This window comes from Schistocerca cancellata, chromosome 2 (assembly GCF_023864275.1).
Source record: "Schistocerca cancellata isolate TAMUIC-IGC-003103 chromosome 2, iqSchCanc2.1, whole genome shotgun sequence".
Lineage (NCBI taxonomy): Eukaryota > Metazoa > Arthropoda > Insecta > Orthoptera > Acrididae > Schistocerca > Schistocerca cancellata.
Window position 1 is genome coordinate 746,188,167 of NC_064627.1, and position 10,438 is coordinate 746,198,604.

The 10,438-nt window shown below is 44.9% G+C and overlaps 1 non-coding gene across 1 annotated transcript; it reads right to left on the reverse strand.

Moving 5' to 3' along the window:
- Positions 1-9,934: 9,934 nt before the first annotated feature.
- On the reverse strand, positions 9,935-10,009 carry Trnap-ugg (transfer RNA proline (anticodon UGG)). The gene has a single exon. It is a non-coding gene; the product is annotated as a tRNA-Pro (tRNA).
- Between the last annotated feature and the right edge of the window lie 429 nt (positions 10,010-10,438).

A 10,438-nucleotide genomic window follows, 5' to 3' on the forward strand; every position in this document is an offset into this window, starting at 1 on the left:
ACGCAATGAAGCAGACAGGACCTCACCATACTCATTGTGCGATGGTAAAAGCGGACAAACCGTCTCCCAAGAGCATCTTCACCTTGATTCCCTGTACTGAATATTCCACACCAGCAATGGACGTACCGAGAAGTGAAAGACAACTTCGTTTTTAGTTCCCCTTCACACAGCCCTCTCTAAAGAGGGAAACCTGCTGCCCTTCTATACCAACAATTTCCACTGCCCAGGACAACCTTCGCGTGTTCCGACCGCTAGCGAACTGACCATCACTGTCCGGCCAAGCCCCATATTTCGCTTTTGCGTTTGCGCGGGGTCTCCAGAGCGCACATCCAGATATAGTGTGCTCTCGCGGCGTGTAAAAGAACTTCATCTCAAAGCACCGCCGCTGGTTTACCCGAAATATATTGATAGGAACGTATCACATGGAGTATATCACAACTCTTTTACTATAGTAATGTAAATCAGTGGTTTTGATGTAATGATACGAAATATTTTACTGAAAAAGTATTCTATTATCGGTATCTACCAACTCAAACGAACCAGCCGAAAACGGAAGAACGAAAAATAATTGATGAAATATTTGTGACGAATCAGGGTTTATTTGAGAGGCGTGTTACTGACCGCATCTCTCCTGACCAATTCAATGGGCGTTTAAGTGACTTTGAGCTCATAGACGCCACCATTCATCGCTGAATGTGCTGTGTTGCTGCTCTGGCCACCAACAGTAACGAACAGTGATGTAACCGATTCTAAGCCTACCTCTAACGGTTTTTACTTTACATTTCGAACGTTTTGTTAAGTTCTGTAATTTAGAAAATAAATATTTTCAGTACATGTGCCTTTACGTTCTCTTTTTGGGGCGTTATTTGTTGTTCATTTTGGGTAAGTTTCATAAAACTCGATGGTCAACTAGTCGAGTTGTTATCATTCTTGTTATTTTGCCTTGATTTATGGAAATCAGTATTGGCTTCAAATGGTTCAAATGGCTCTGAGCACTATGGGTCTTAACATCTATGGTCATCAGTCCCCTAGAACTTAGAATTACTTAAACCTAACTAACCTAAGGACATCACACAACACCCAGTCATCACGAGGCAAAGAAAATCCCTGACCCCGTCGGGAATCGAACCCGGGCGCGGGAAGCGAGAACGCTACCGCACGACCACGACCTGCGGACCAAATCAGAATTTGGAACGTCTGCCCGTGCACCCCGTGGTTTCATCTGGTGCTTTAAAGACGATACTGGTACAAAGGGATTTACGTTTAGCGTTTCTGTTAGGACGCGATCTGAAGAGAAAACGCATTTGCTCTGTAATGCTAAGCTGTTCGGATTTTTTTATAAGCGTTTTACAAAGAACAAATAAAACCGTCTCTTTAATTTTTGTAGTTTCCTGTTCGTAGAAATCACGTCGCTGTGTATTCCTGTAACGCGAGAATAAATCTTATTGTTTATTAATCAATATGTCCAGCCGAACAACAACCTTATATATGTCTTACCACATTGTGCTAGCACAGTTTACCTCACTATGCTGCCTGCATCTTGAACACAACTTTACAAAACTCATGCACAATGTCCTAAGGATTGTACAAGTACTGAAGGTTTGTCTGTATGAGACTAGCTAGTGAAGTAAACTTCCTGAAGAAAAAAAAAAGAAGGACCCAGAAGGAGAGGAGAAAACGGAATTAAACTTCACGGGCAGAGATGGTAGGTGATGTTATTTCACTAATTACGAAGTCCGATCATATTTACAAAGAACTTGGCAGTATGAGCCCACTTTTCAGTATTGACGTTACATCCACTCTCGCCCGAATATGTAAATCGATTCGGTTTGAAAAGCCATTGTATGCTCTGCGGACACAAGTTTGCCCACAATTACTGTACATGGCCTTTGATATCCTCGATACTGGTCCTGGAACATGTTCTGCAGGGATAGATCTGGAGACCTCGCTGGTCACAAGAATACCTCAAAATCACGCACACAGTTTGAAGAAACACATGGCATTTGTAGAGGAGCGTTGTCCTATTGAAAAATGGCATCACGATACTGTCACATGAGAGGTAACACATGAGGATGCAGGAGGCAAGTGACGAACCGTTGTGCAGTCAGTGTGGTCTCAATCAGTACCACCTGTAATCTAAAGTCATACACAATGGCGCTCCACACCACGACGCCAGCTGTAATAACATTGTGCAAAACTCTGGAAGAACGAGAGCCCTCCCCACGTCGTCTTTGTGCTCTCGCCTATGATGATCACCTGGGGTTGTGCAGAACTGGAGTTGATCACTGAACACTGTGCGAAGCCATTCATCAGCAGTTCTTGTTTCCCGGTCACAGCACCACACCATATTCCAGCCGTTTGCGTTGTAGTTGTTCAAATGTGTGTGAAATCTTTTGGGACTTAACTGCTAAGGTCATCAGTCCCTAAGCCTACACACTACTTAACCTAAATTATCCTAAGGAGAAACACACACACCCATGCCCGAGGGAGGACTCGAAGCTCTGCCGGGACCAGCCGCACAGTCCATGACTGCAGCGCCCTAGACCTCTCGGCTGATTCCGCGCGGCTTGCGTTGTGGTGTTAATGACAGCCTATACATGGCGCAATAATTTCCTTGACCACTAACTGCTAGTCTCTGACAAGTGGTGCAGGATGACACAGAACGTTTCAGGAAGTCCATTGCATGTTGTCAGCACGTCCAGATGTGAACGTGTTAGGATGTGGTGCTTGGTGCACAATACGGCGGTCCTCCCTTGTGGTCAGATGTGGACGACTGGAAGCTATACAAGTATGTCTGTCCACACATTCCCATGCAATCCAACATCAGGTCACTGTCACATCCGAATGCCTGACAAATCTGGAAATTGCACCAATCGTCCAGCTGACCAAATGGAGAACCACAATGAGGCCCCTTTCATACTCTGTCAAGTTCTGATAACTCTGTCTCATACACACTCAGCATCTCCGTGTCCTTCAGTTATTACGCAATGTATGACGCTGTTGACGTCCCTTATGTACCCTGTCAGGCCTGGTAACAACACTAAAAACGAACAACTGTAATGAACTCTTATGGCCACCCTACTTGTCACACAAAATTGCTAGATTAATCATTTACATACCTGCTGGTGGTGTGTAGGGCGTACATGTATGAAGTTACATTGACATCCGACCATGCTGGTATGTAGGGCCTACGTGTACACAGTTACACTGACCTAAGATCTTGTATTCTGGTGTTTCACATTCTTGTCAGGCACTGTATTTTGACAGCCACACTGGCGCAGTACTCTGGCAAAGTTGTCATGTTACTAAAACTCATTTGGTAATTTCTTTCCTGGTCGAACAATAAGTTAAGATAATAGTAACAAATGCATGTTGCATTGCTTTTAAACGATACTGAATAATGTGGCGCTGTGGTATGGTAACACTCCGACTCAAGCCAGGTTCGCCGCTTCCCGGAACGCGCACATGAGCGTTTGCACGATGTCAAATAACACAAAAAGAATCATACATAGATTAAATTTAAATTTATGTTCTTATTGAATATTGATCCTCTCATTACAATTAACAATCTAGTACATTTCATTTTTAATATTAATTTTATTTCGATGTGTATATAACTTTATATACAGATTAGCCCTCAATAGAGTAAAGAGCCTATCATAGGCAGATTTCCTATGTACTGCAGAGCAGTATGCTGTAGTAGTGCAACAGCAAGGACACCACCTGAGTATGCATTGTTGCCAGATGGCGGATCCAATATGGTGGCGAGAGATATGGCAATTTCGCAATAATGTCTTGGTGGGAAGTTCAAATTTTGGCGGGAAAATAGGTCAATTGGGCTACCTCCACTAACCAAACAAAATGGCAGGACAATTTTAGTGGGAAAACAGGTAATTTTGGCTACCTACACTAACCTAAGTCATCCGACTGCCACCTCTTCCTTGGAACTGATAGATAAAGGACTCAGCCGGTGCTGGATAGGATGGATGTAAGTCTTTATTTTGCGTGCAGTGTTTATTTAAACAATTTGCAGCAGTACTCAATCCAGTGTGCTCACTATGGGGTCCGGAGTCCAACTGACCTGGTACACAGTACTACTACCAGGGGTGCTATCGTCTCATGGTGGTCATGGGGGGGGGGGGGGGGGATGGTAGGAATAGGACGCAGCCTGTGTTGTGCTGCTGGAGAGAGGAAGGAGTGTATTTTATTTATTTTGGAACAATTTATTTAGGAATGAATTTCACATAGTTTATTTATTACACTCATACAAAACGCTCGCCCTGATGTGCTGGGGGTCACACTACACAGCCTACAGACCTACAAACTACTCGTAAGTCACCAAAATAATGCAGTGCACTGACGTACAGACACGAAAACAACTCGTAAATTGCCAAAATAATGCATGTATAATGCTCTACAAATATGGTTGATAATTGTAAATTGTCGAAATGATGCATTGCACAGCCTGCAGATAGGCAAACAACTCGTAAATTGTCAGAAAAGTGCATGTAAAACGGTCTGTAGACACGCTCACTAATTATAAACTGTTGAAATAATGCAGTACACTGATGCGCAGTGGGTTCTCAATGTTGTACTGACATCACAAGTCTATGTAAATAAGGGATAAGTTTCTAGTTACTCAGTGGTTTACAGCATGCTCCATCTCACTAACGTTTCGAGTTTCTAGAGAAATAGTTTTGAGTCTAAATCTTTGGAATTATACTGTGCAAGCGATATTGTTATGCAGGTAATATTGCTTGTATCGAGAAGTATCCATGTGAAAATAGTGTTCTTGTAGTTCCAGAGTCTGGAGGTGGGTGTACAAAGCAAGCAAGCAAGCAGGTCAGGGCCAGAAATAATAACGCCTTTGTGCTGAGGGGAAACAAGCCCGACTTTGTACAACAGTCTTCACAGTATATGTATGAGTGTCTGGTGGTCGCTACTGCATGTCCTATCGTGAGGCAAGTATGGATCCAGCCGTAAGGGGAATGGAAGATTTTTTTATGTGGAAAATTATGTGTGCTACAGATACTGAGATTCATTCCAGAACCACGGATGTAAAGAGGAGACATATCAAGTACATTGCTCGGTGTCAGACTGTGGCAGCAATTCTAATATTTAATTGTAGTTACACTGATAAATATGTGTCTGGTTCCCATATTCTTGTGAGTCTGGAGATGGCTATAGAAAGCACAGCCAGCAGCAAGCAAGCAGGTGAGAGCTGGAAACAGCACCTCTGGGGACGCCTTTGTTCCAAGCTGGGGTTTGCCCATCCTTTGTACACTAGTTCAGAGAGTCCGAGAAAGCTTCTGGCTTATGATGATTTGGCTCGTGGCTGCCTTGGACAGGTGAATAGTGAACTAATACCCAGTTTGCATTGAGTCGCCTTCTGGACCGCATGTGTCACTTGTATACTCTGTGGAGATGTCAGAAGATTCAGTATGATGAGTGTTTGCAATGGGAGTATTGACAGCATACCAACTCCTACCACTTAGGTTCTCCAGGGATGTGGGGTCATCCACGGGTACCTGGCCTCTCTCTGGCTGACACATTCTTCTGTGGCTGTGGTCATGGCCCACATTTATGGTGGCAGTTTCTTCCACTGGCGCTGCACAGCACGGTATATACAGGGGATGTATTTGACCATCTGTAGACCATTTTTGCAGGGTTTGGCTATCAGTGCAATATGGAGATCTGTACAAAATAGTTTTGTCACAGAAAGTCTTGTCTTCAGAAAAAAAGGCCGACAGAGCTTCCACACTGGCAGCATCAGTAATTTGGCAGGTAAATTCAGTAAGGGCCAAGCAGAATGCTCCATTCATTCACAAGACATCCTTTGTGCTCGGACACAGGAGCCTGTACAGACTTGTTTGAACAAGGTGGGGGGCAAGTTATCTACGGAACTTTCTGAGTGTAAGGTGTTGTATTCTTTGTTCAGCTGATCAAAGACAAGTTGAAGCAGACCATCCATCTATGGTGTGATGCTGTCCCTCTTCCGACATTGTGGTATTAGGACATCACCAGACCAGTAGCTGTAGGACACCGCAAATTCCAGTCATGCTATGCTTACCTCTCATGGCGATGCATCAGCCTCGCTGGGCAGGTAAACACGTGTGCAAGGCCGATGCGTCTCGAATGTCCCGTTAGGATCAAATGGTTCAAATGGCTCTGAGCACTATGGGACTTAACATATATGGTCATCAGTCCCCTAGAACTTAGAACTACTTAAACCTAAGTAACCTAAGGACATCCCACAACACCCAGTCATCACGAGGCAGAGAAAATCTCTGACCCCGCCGGGAATCGAACCCGGGAACCCGGGCGCGGACGCGAGAACGCTACCGCACGACCACGAGCTGCAGACCCCATTAGGATCGCTAGGATCAATGCACCCTGCGCTATTCTGGGAAACATTGCAACAGACTTCTGTAGCTCATTCAGAGGTTCAGGTTCTCATTGAGAACCTTTTAGCCACGTCTGCGACAGTGAGTCACTATGCAAAAATTTATCTTGGTGCCGGACTGGCAGGTACGCCTCAACCACGGTGGTTAGGTGAAAGCGTGTGTGTCCAGAGGGTGACATAGCTCTTTCTTACATAGACATGTGATGTCAGAATAACCCTCGAAGAACTCTAACTGTACACCCAGAAATAGACGCGACTTGCACCTTCTGGCTGTGGGTAGCAGCAGCGGGAGAGTGATGGCTCGCACCCCGGCTTTCGTCTCTCCGCTGGCTTGCGTCCGGCTGGCCCTGCAAATTGCCTGTGCAGTGTCAGCGGCATTGGCATGTATGCGCATCAGAACAGTTTACTGCTTTGTCGTGGTTGACGATAGTTCGAAAGTGTTTTATATATATGCACTGAGTGCTTGCGCACTGCGTTATGTTAAGGTGGTTAAGCTCTGTGAGCGTGTTTGCAGAGCCTTTTACATGCATTATTCTGACAATTTACAAGTTGTTCGTGCGTCTGTACATTAGTGTACTGCATTTTTATTTCGGTAATTTACGAGTAGTTTGCAGGTATGTATGCTGTGTATGCTGCATTATTTAGACAGTTTATAATTAGTAAGCGTGTTTACAGAGCGTTTTACATGCATTCTTTTGACAATTTACGAGTTTTTTTCGTGTCTCTACACCAGTGTACTGCATTATTTCGGTGATTTACGAGTAGTTTGCAGGTATGCGTGCTATGTAGTGTGACCCCCAGCAAGCAAGTCAGGGTGACTGTTTTGTGTGAGTGTAATAAATGAACCATGTGAAATCCGTCCCTAAATAAATTGTTCCAAAATAAATAAAGTACACTCCCTCATCTCTCCAGCAGCCCAGCACAGGCTGAGTCCTTTCCCCGCCATCTTTCTCCCCAGACCATCATGGGATGATAGCGCTCCCTGCAAGCAGTACTGTGTACTAGGTCAGTTGGACTCCGGACCTCATGGTGAACACACTGGATGGAGCTACTGCCTCAAATTGTTTAGATAAACACTGCACGCAAAATAAAGACTTACAACCATCCTATCCAGCACAGACTGGGTCCTTTTCCCTCCAGTTCCAAGGAAGAGGTGGCGGTCAGATGACTTAGGTTAGTGGAGGTAGCCCAAGTGACGTTTTTTCCGCCAAAATTTGTGACCTATTTTCCCACCAAAATTTTCTCGCCATTTTCTTAGGTTAGTGGAAGTAGCCCAAGTTGACAGCCGACTCACCGAAGGAGTCAACACCAGAACTCAGGCAGCCTGAATGCAGTGGCGAACAACGACCGGAGTCACTTGTGACTGCAGGATGTAAGATAATTTAAAATCAATAATTTACAATCAAAACTCTATCGCACTGTCATCTGACCAGTTGCCTTGTATGGTTGTGAGTGCTGGCAGACTACAGTTGAGAACGCAGCCTAAGTGTAATGGAAATGAAGATCCTAAGGTGGACAGTGGGCCTCACTAAGTTAGATCACGTTTCTAATGACAGCATTAGGAAACAGTTTGGTGTTGCACTGATCCAAGATAAGATGCGTGAGAGTCGTCCTCGATGGTTTGGGCACGTTTTATGGGCCGGTGATGACTCTATTACCAAGGCGGGTTACACACTTGAAGTCACCGGCAGTAGACCCAAAGGACGACCTAAGCAACGTTGGGCTGATACAATTCATAAAGACAATAAATGCGTGAACATCCACCCAGATGCAGCCTGTGATAGAGCGAAATGGAGACAACAGACCCATGTAGTGGACCGCGCAGGCACGTGGGACAAACGCTGAAGGAAAAGAAGAGTGGAAGTAGTCCAAGTGACCTTTCTTCCACAAAAATTTGAACTTCCCGCCATTTAATAGGGGAGGGGAGGGGAGGTAGTTCAATTGACCTATTTCCCCGTCAAAATCTGAACTGCCTGCTATGACGTCATTGCGATGTTGCCACATTTCTTGCTTCCATCTTGGATCCGCCATCTTGAATAAATTTGGCAACAATACAACTTGTGGTGGCGTCCTTGCTGTTCCATTTCTTCCTGGAATGTGAACCATTACAATCTGCTGAAAGTCAGAACAGCTACTTCTTCCTAAAAGAAGAGCCTTGGTTCAGAAAACGTTCTCCTCCACATCAGCTGGCGCCCAAGCAGGATGGGGAATGTCTGAGAAACAAAAACGTTGTATTGTATGCCTGGACCGTCGCTTCCACAGTCGTCAGGACAACGTCATTCAGAATACGGTGGTGAGGATTTTTTAAAATGCTTGAAGGTGCTAATGAGACAGTGTTATCAGAATACCTCGCTGTTGACCCATCCTGTTCTGCCTCTGACGTTGGCATGGTAGAACTTTGACAAATTATTAATATCCGTCGGGAATATTATTTTCGGGCGCAACAATTATCTGTTTCTGTTTTCTGGCAGGTAGAACTTGGCCGCTGCCTTTCTCAGTAGTTGGCAGGAGAGCTATTTTTTGAGGGTGGAAGCTTACTGATTACTGGTCACTCTGAGTTTGGGGAAGCTGCTGTCTCAACCCATCCTTGTTGTTCAGGCAGTCTCAGTTCTGAAAAATGTGAGCGGTTACTGCATTCTAGTCCAGACAATGTGAAACATGCTTTCTGTTTCAGCCTCCTTCCTATAGTTGGAAGATGTCTCATTTTTGGCGTGTGTCGTAACCTTTCTCCATGATGATCAATGTCGATATATTCTCGTTTGTTAGCTTTCTCATTAAACGATATGGTACGCCCACACGGGGGAAGTGTGTTCTGTGGAGTGGGGTAGTTGGTATATGATTGGTGAGCGGTACGGGCTTCGTCCCTAAGCGAAGATAACAATTTATTTGGTAGGTGCAGTTATGTGAGCGGGGCCGTAGTGGTAAACACGGCGGAGTCGGCAGAACTACGTATGCCTTGTGGTATAACAGGTGTGTTCTGGTGTCAGTTGTTGGGTGCCAGGCGTTTCGACCTGGAAGAATCAGCAATAAGCCGTTCGGTACGAGGTACGTAATGTTGTGGTAACGCTCCTACCATTAAATAAAATTAGGAACAACTGTTGGTTTAGGAGCAGGTGTTCTGAGTATCCGTTTACGGATTCTCGGAAGCATTTCTGATTTACGGGATATTTATTCAGGTGACTTCTTTGCTCTCGGCACAGCACGCTGGTGTGAGGTAAGCCCACTGCCTGATACAGGTCCAGTGAGTACGACTTCCTCACAGCCTTATGTTCAGTCGGTATTATTTGTTATATGAAGACTACAGACAGAGTAAACGAACTGATACCTCGTGCTTTTGCAGGAAAGCTTAGTCTCGTAATGAGATATTTTTTTTGGGTGGAAGGCGGGAGGAGAAGTTCTTTACAAATATATTTCAAATTTTAACGCAATACTCTAATAAATATCCGGACAAACATTGGGTTTATAGAATGAGATTTTAACTCTGCAGCGGAGTGTGCGCAGATATGAAACTTCCTGGCAGATTAAAACTGTGTGCCGGACCGAGACTCGAACTCGGGACCTTTGCCTTCCACGGGCAAGTGCTCTACCAACTGAGCTACCCAAGCACGACTCACGCCCCGCCCTCACAGCTTTACTTCTGCCAGTACCTTCCAAACTTAACAGAAGCTCTCCTGCGAACCTTGCAGAACTAGCACCCCTGAAAGAAAGGATATTGCGGAGACATGGCTTAGCCACAGCCTGGGGGATGTTTCCAGAATGAGATTTTCACTCTGCAGCGGAGTGTGCGCTGATATGAAACTTCCTCGCAGATTCAAACTGTGTGCCGGACCGAGAATCGAACTCGGGACCTTTGCAAAGGTCCCGAGTTCGAGTCTCGGTCCGGCACACAGTTTTAATCTGCCAGGAAGTTTCATATTGGCTTTATATTTTTTAAATATACGTAATGCATATATACACTGACGGAAAAAAATCGCAACGCCAAGCAGGAGCTGTGCGACATAAACGAAAGTTGGTACTTGTATTTCTACATCTGAA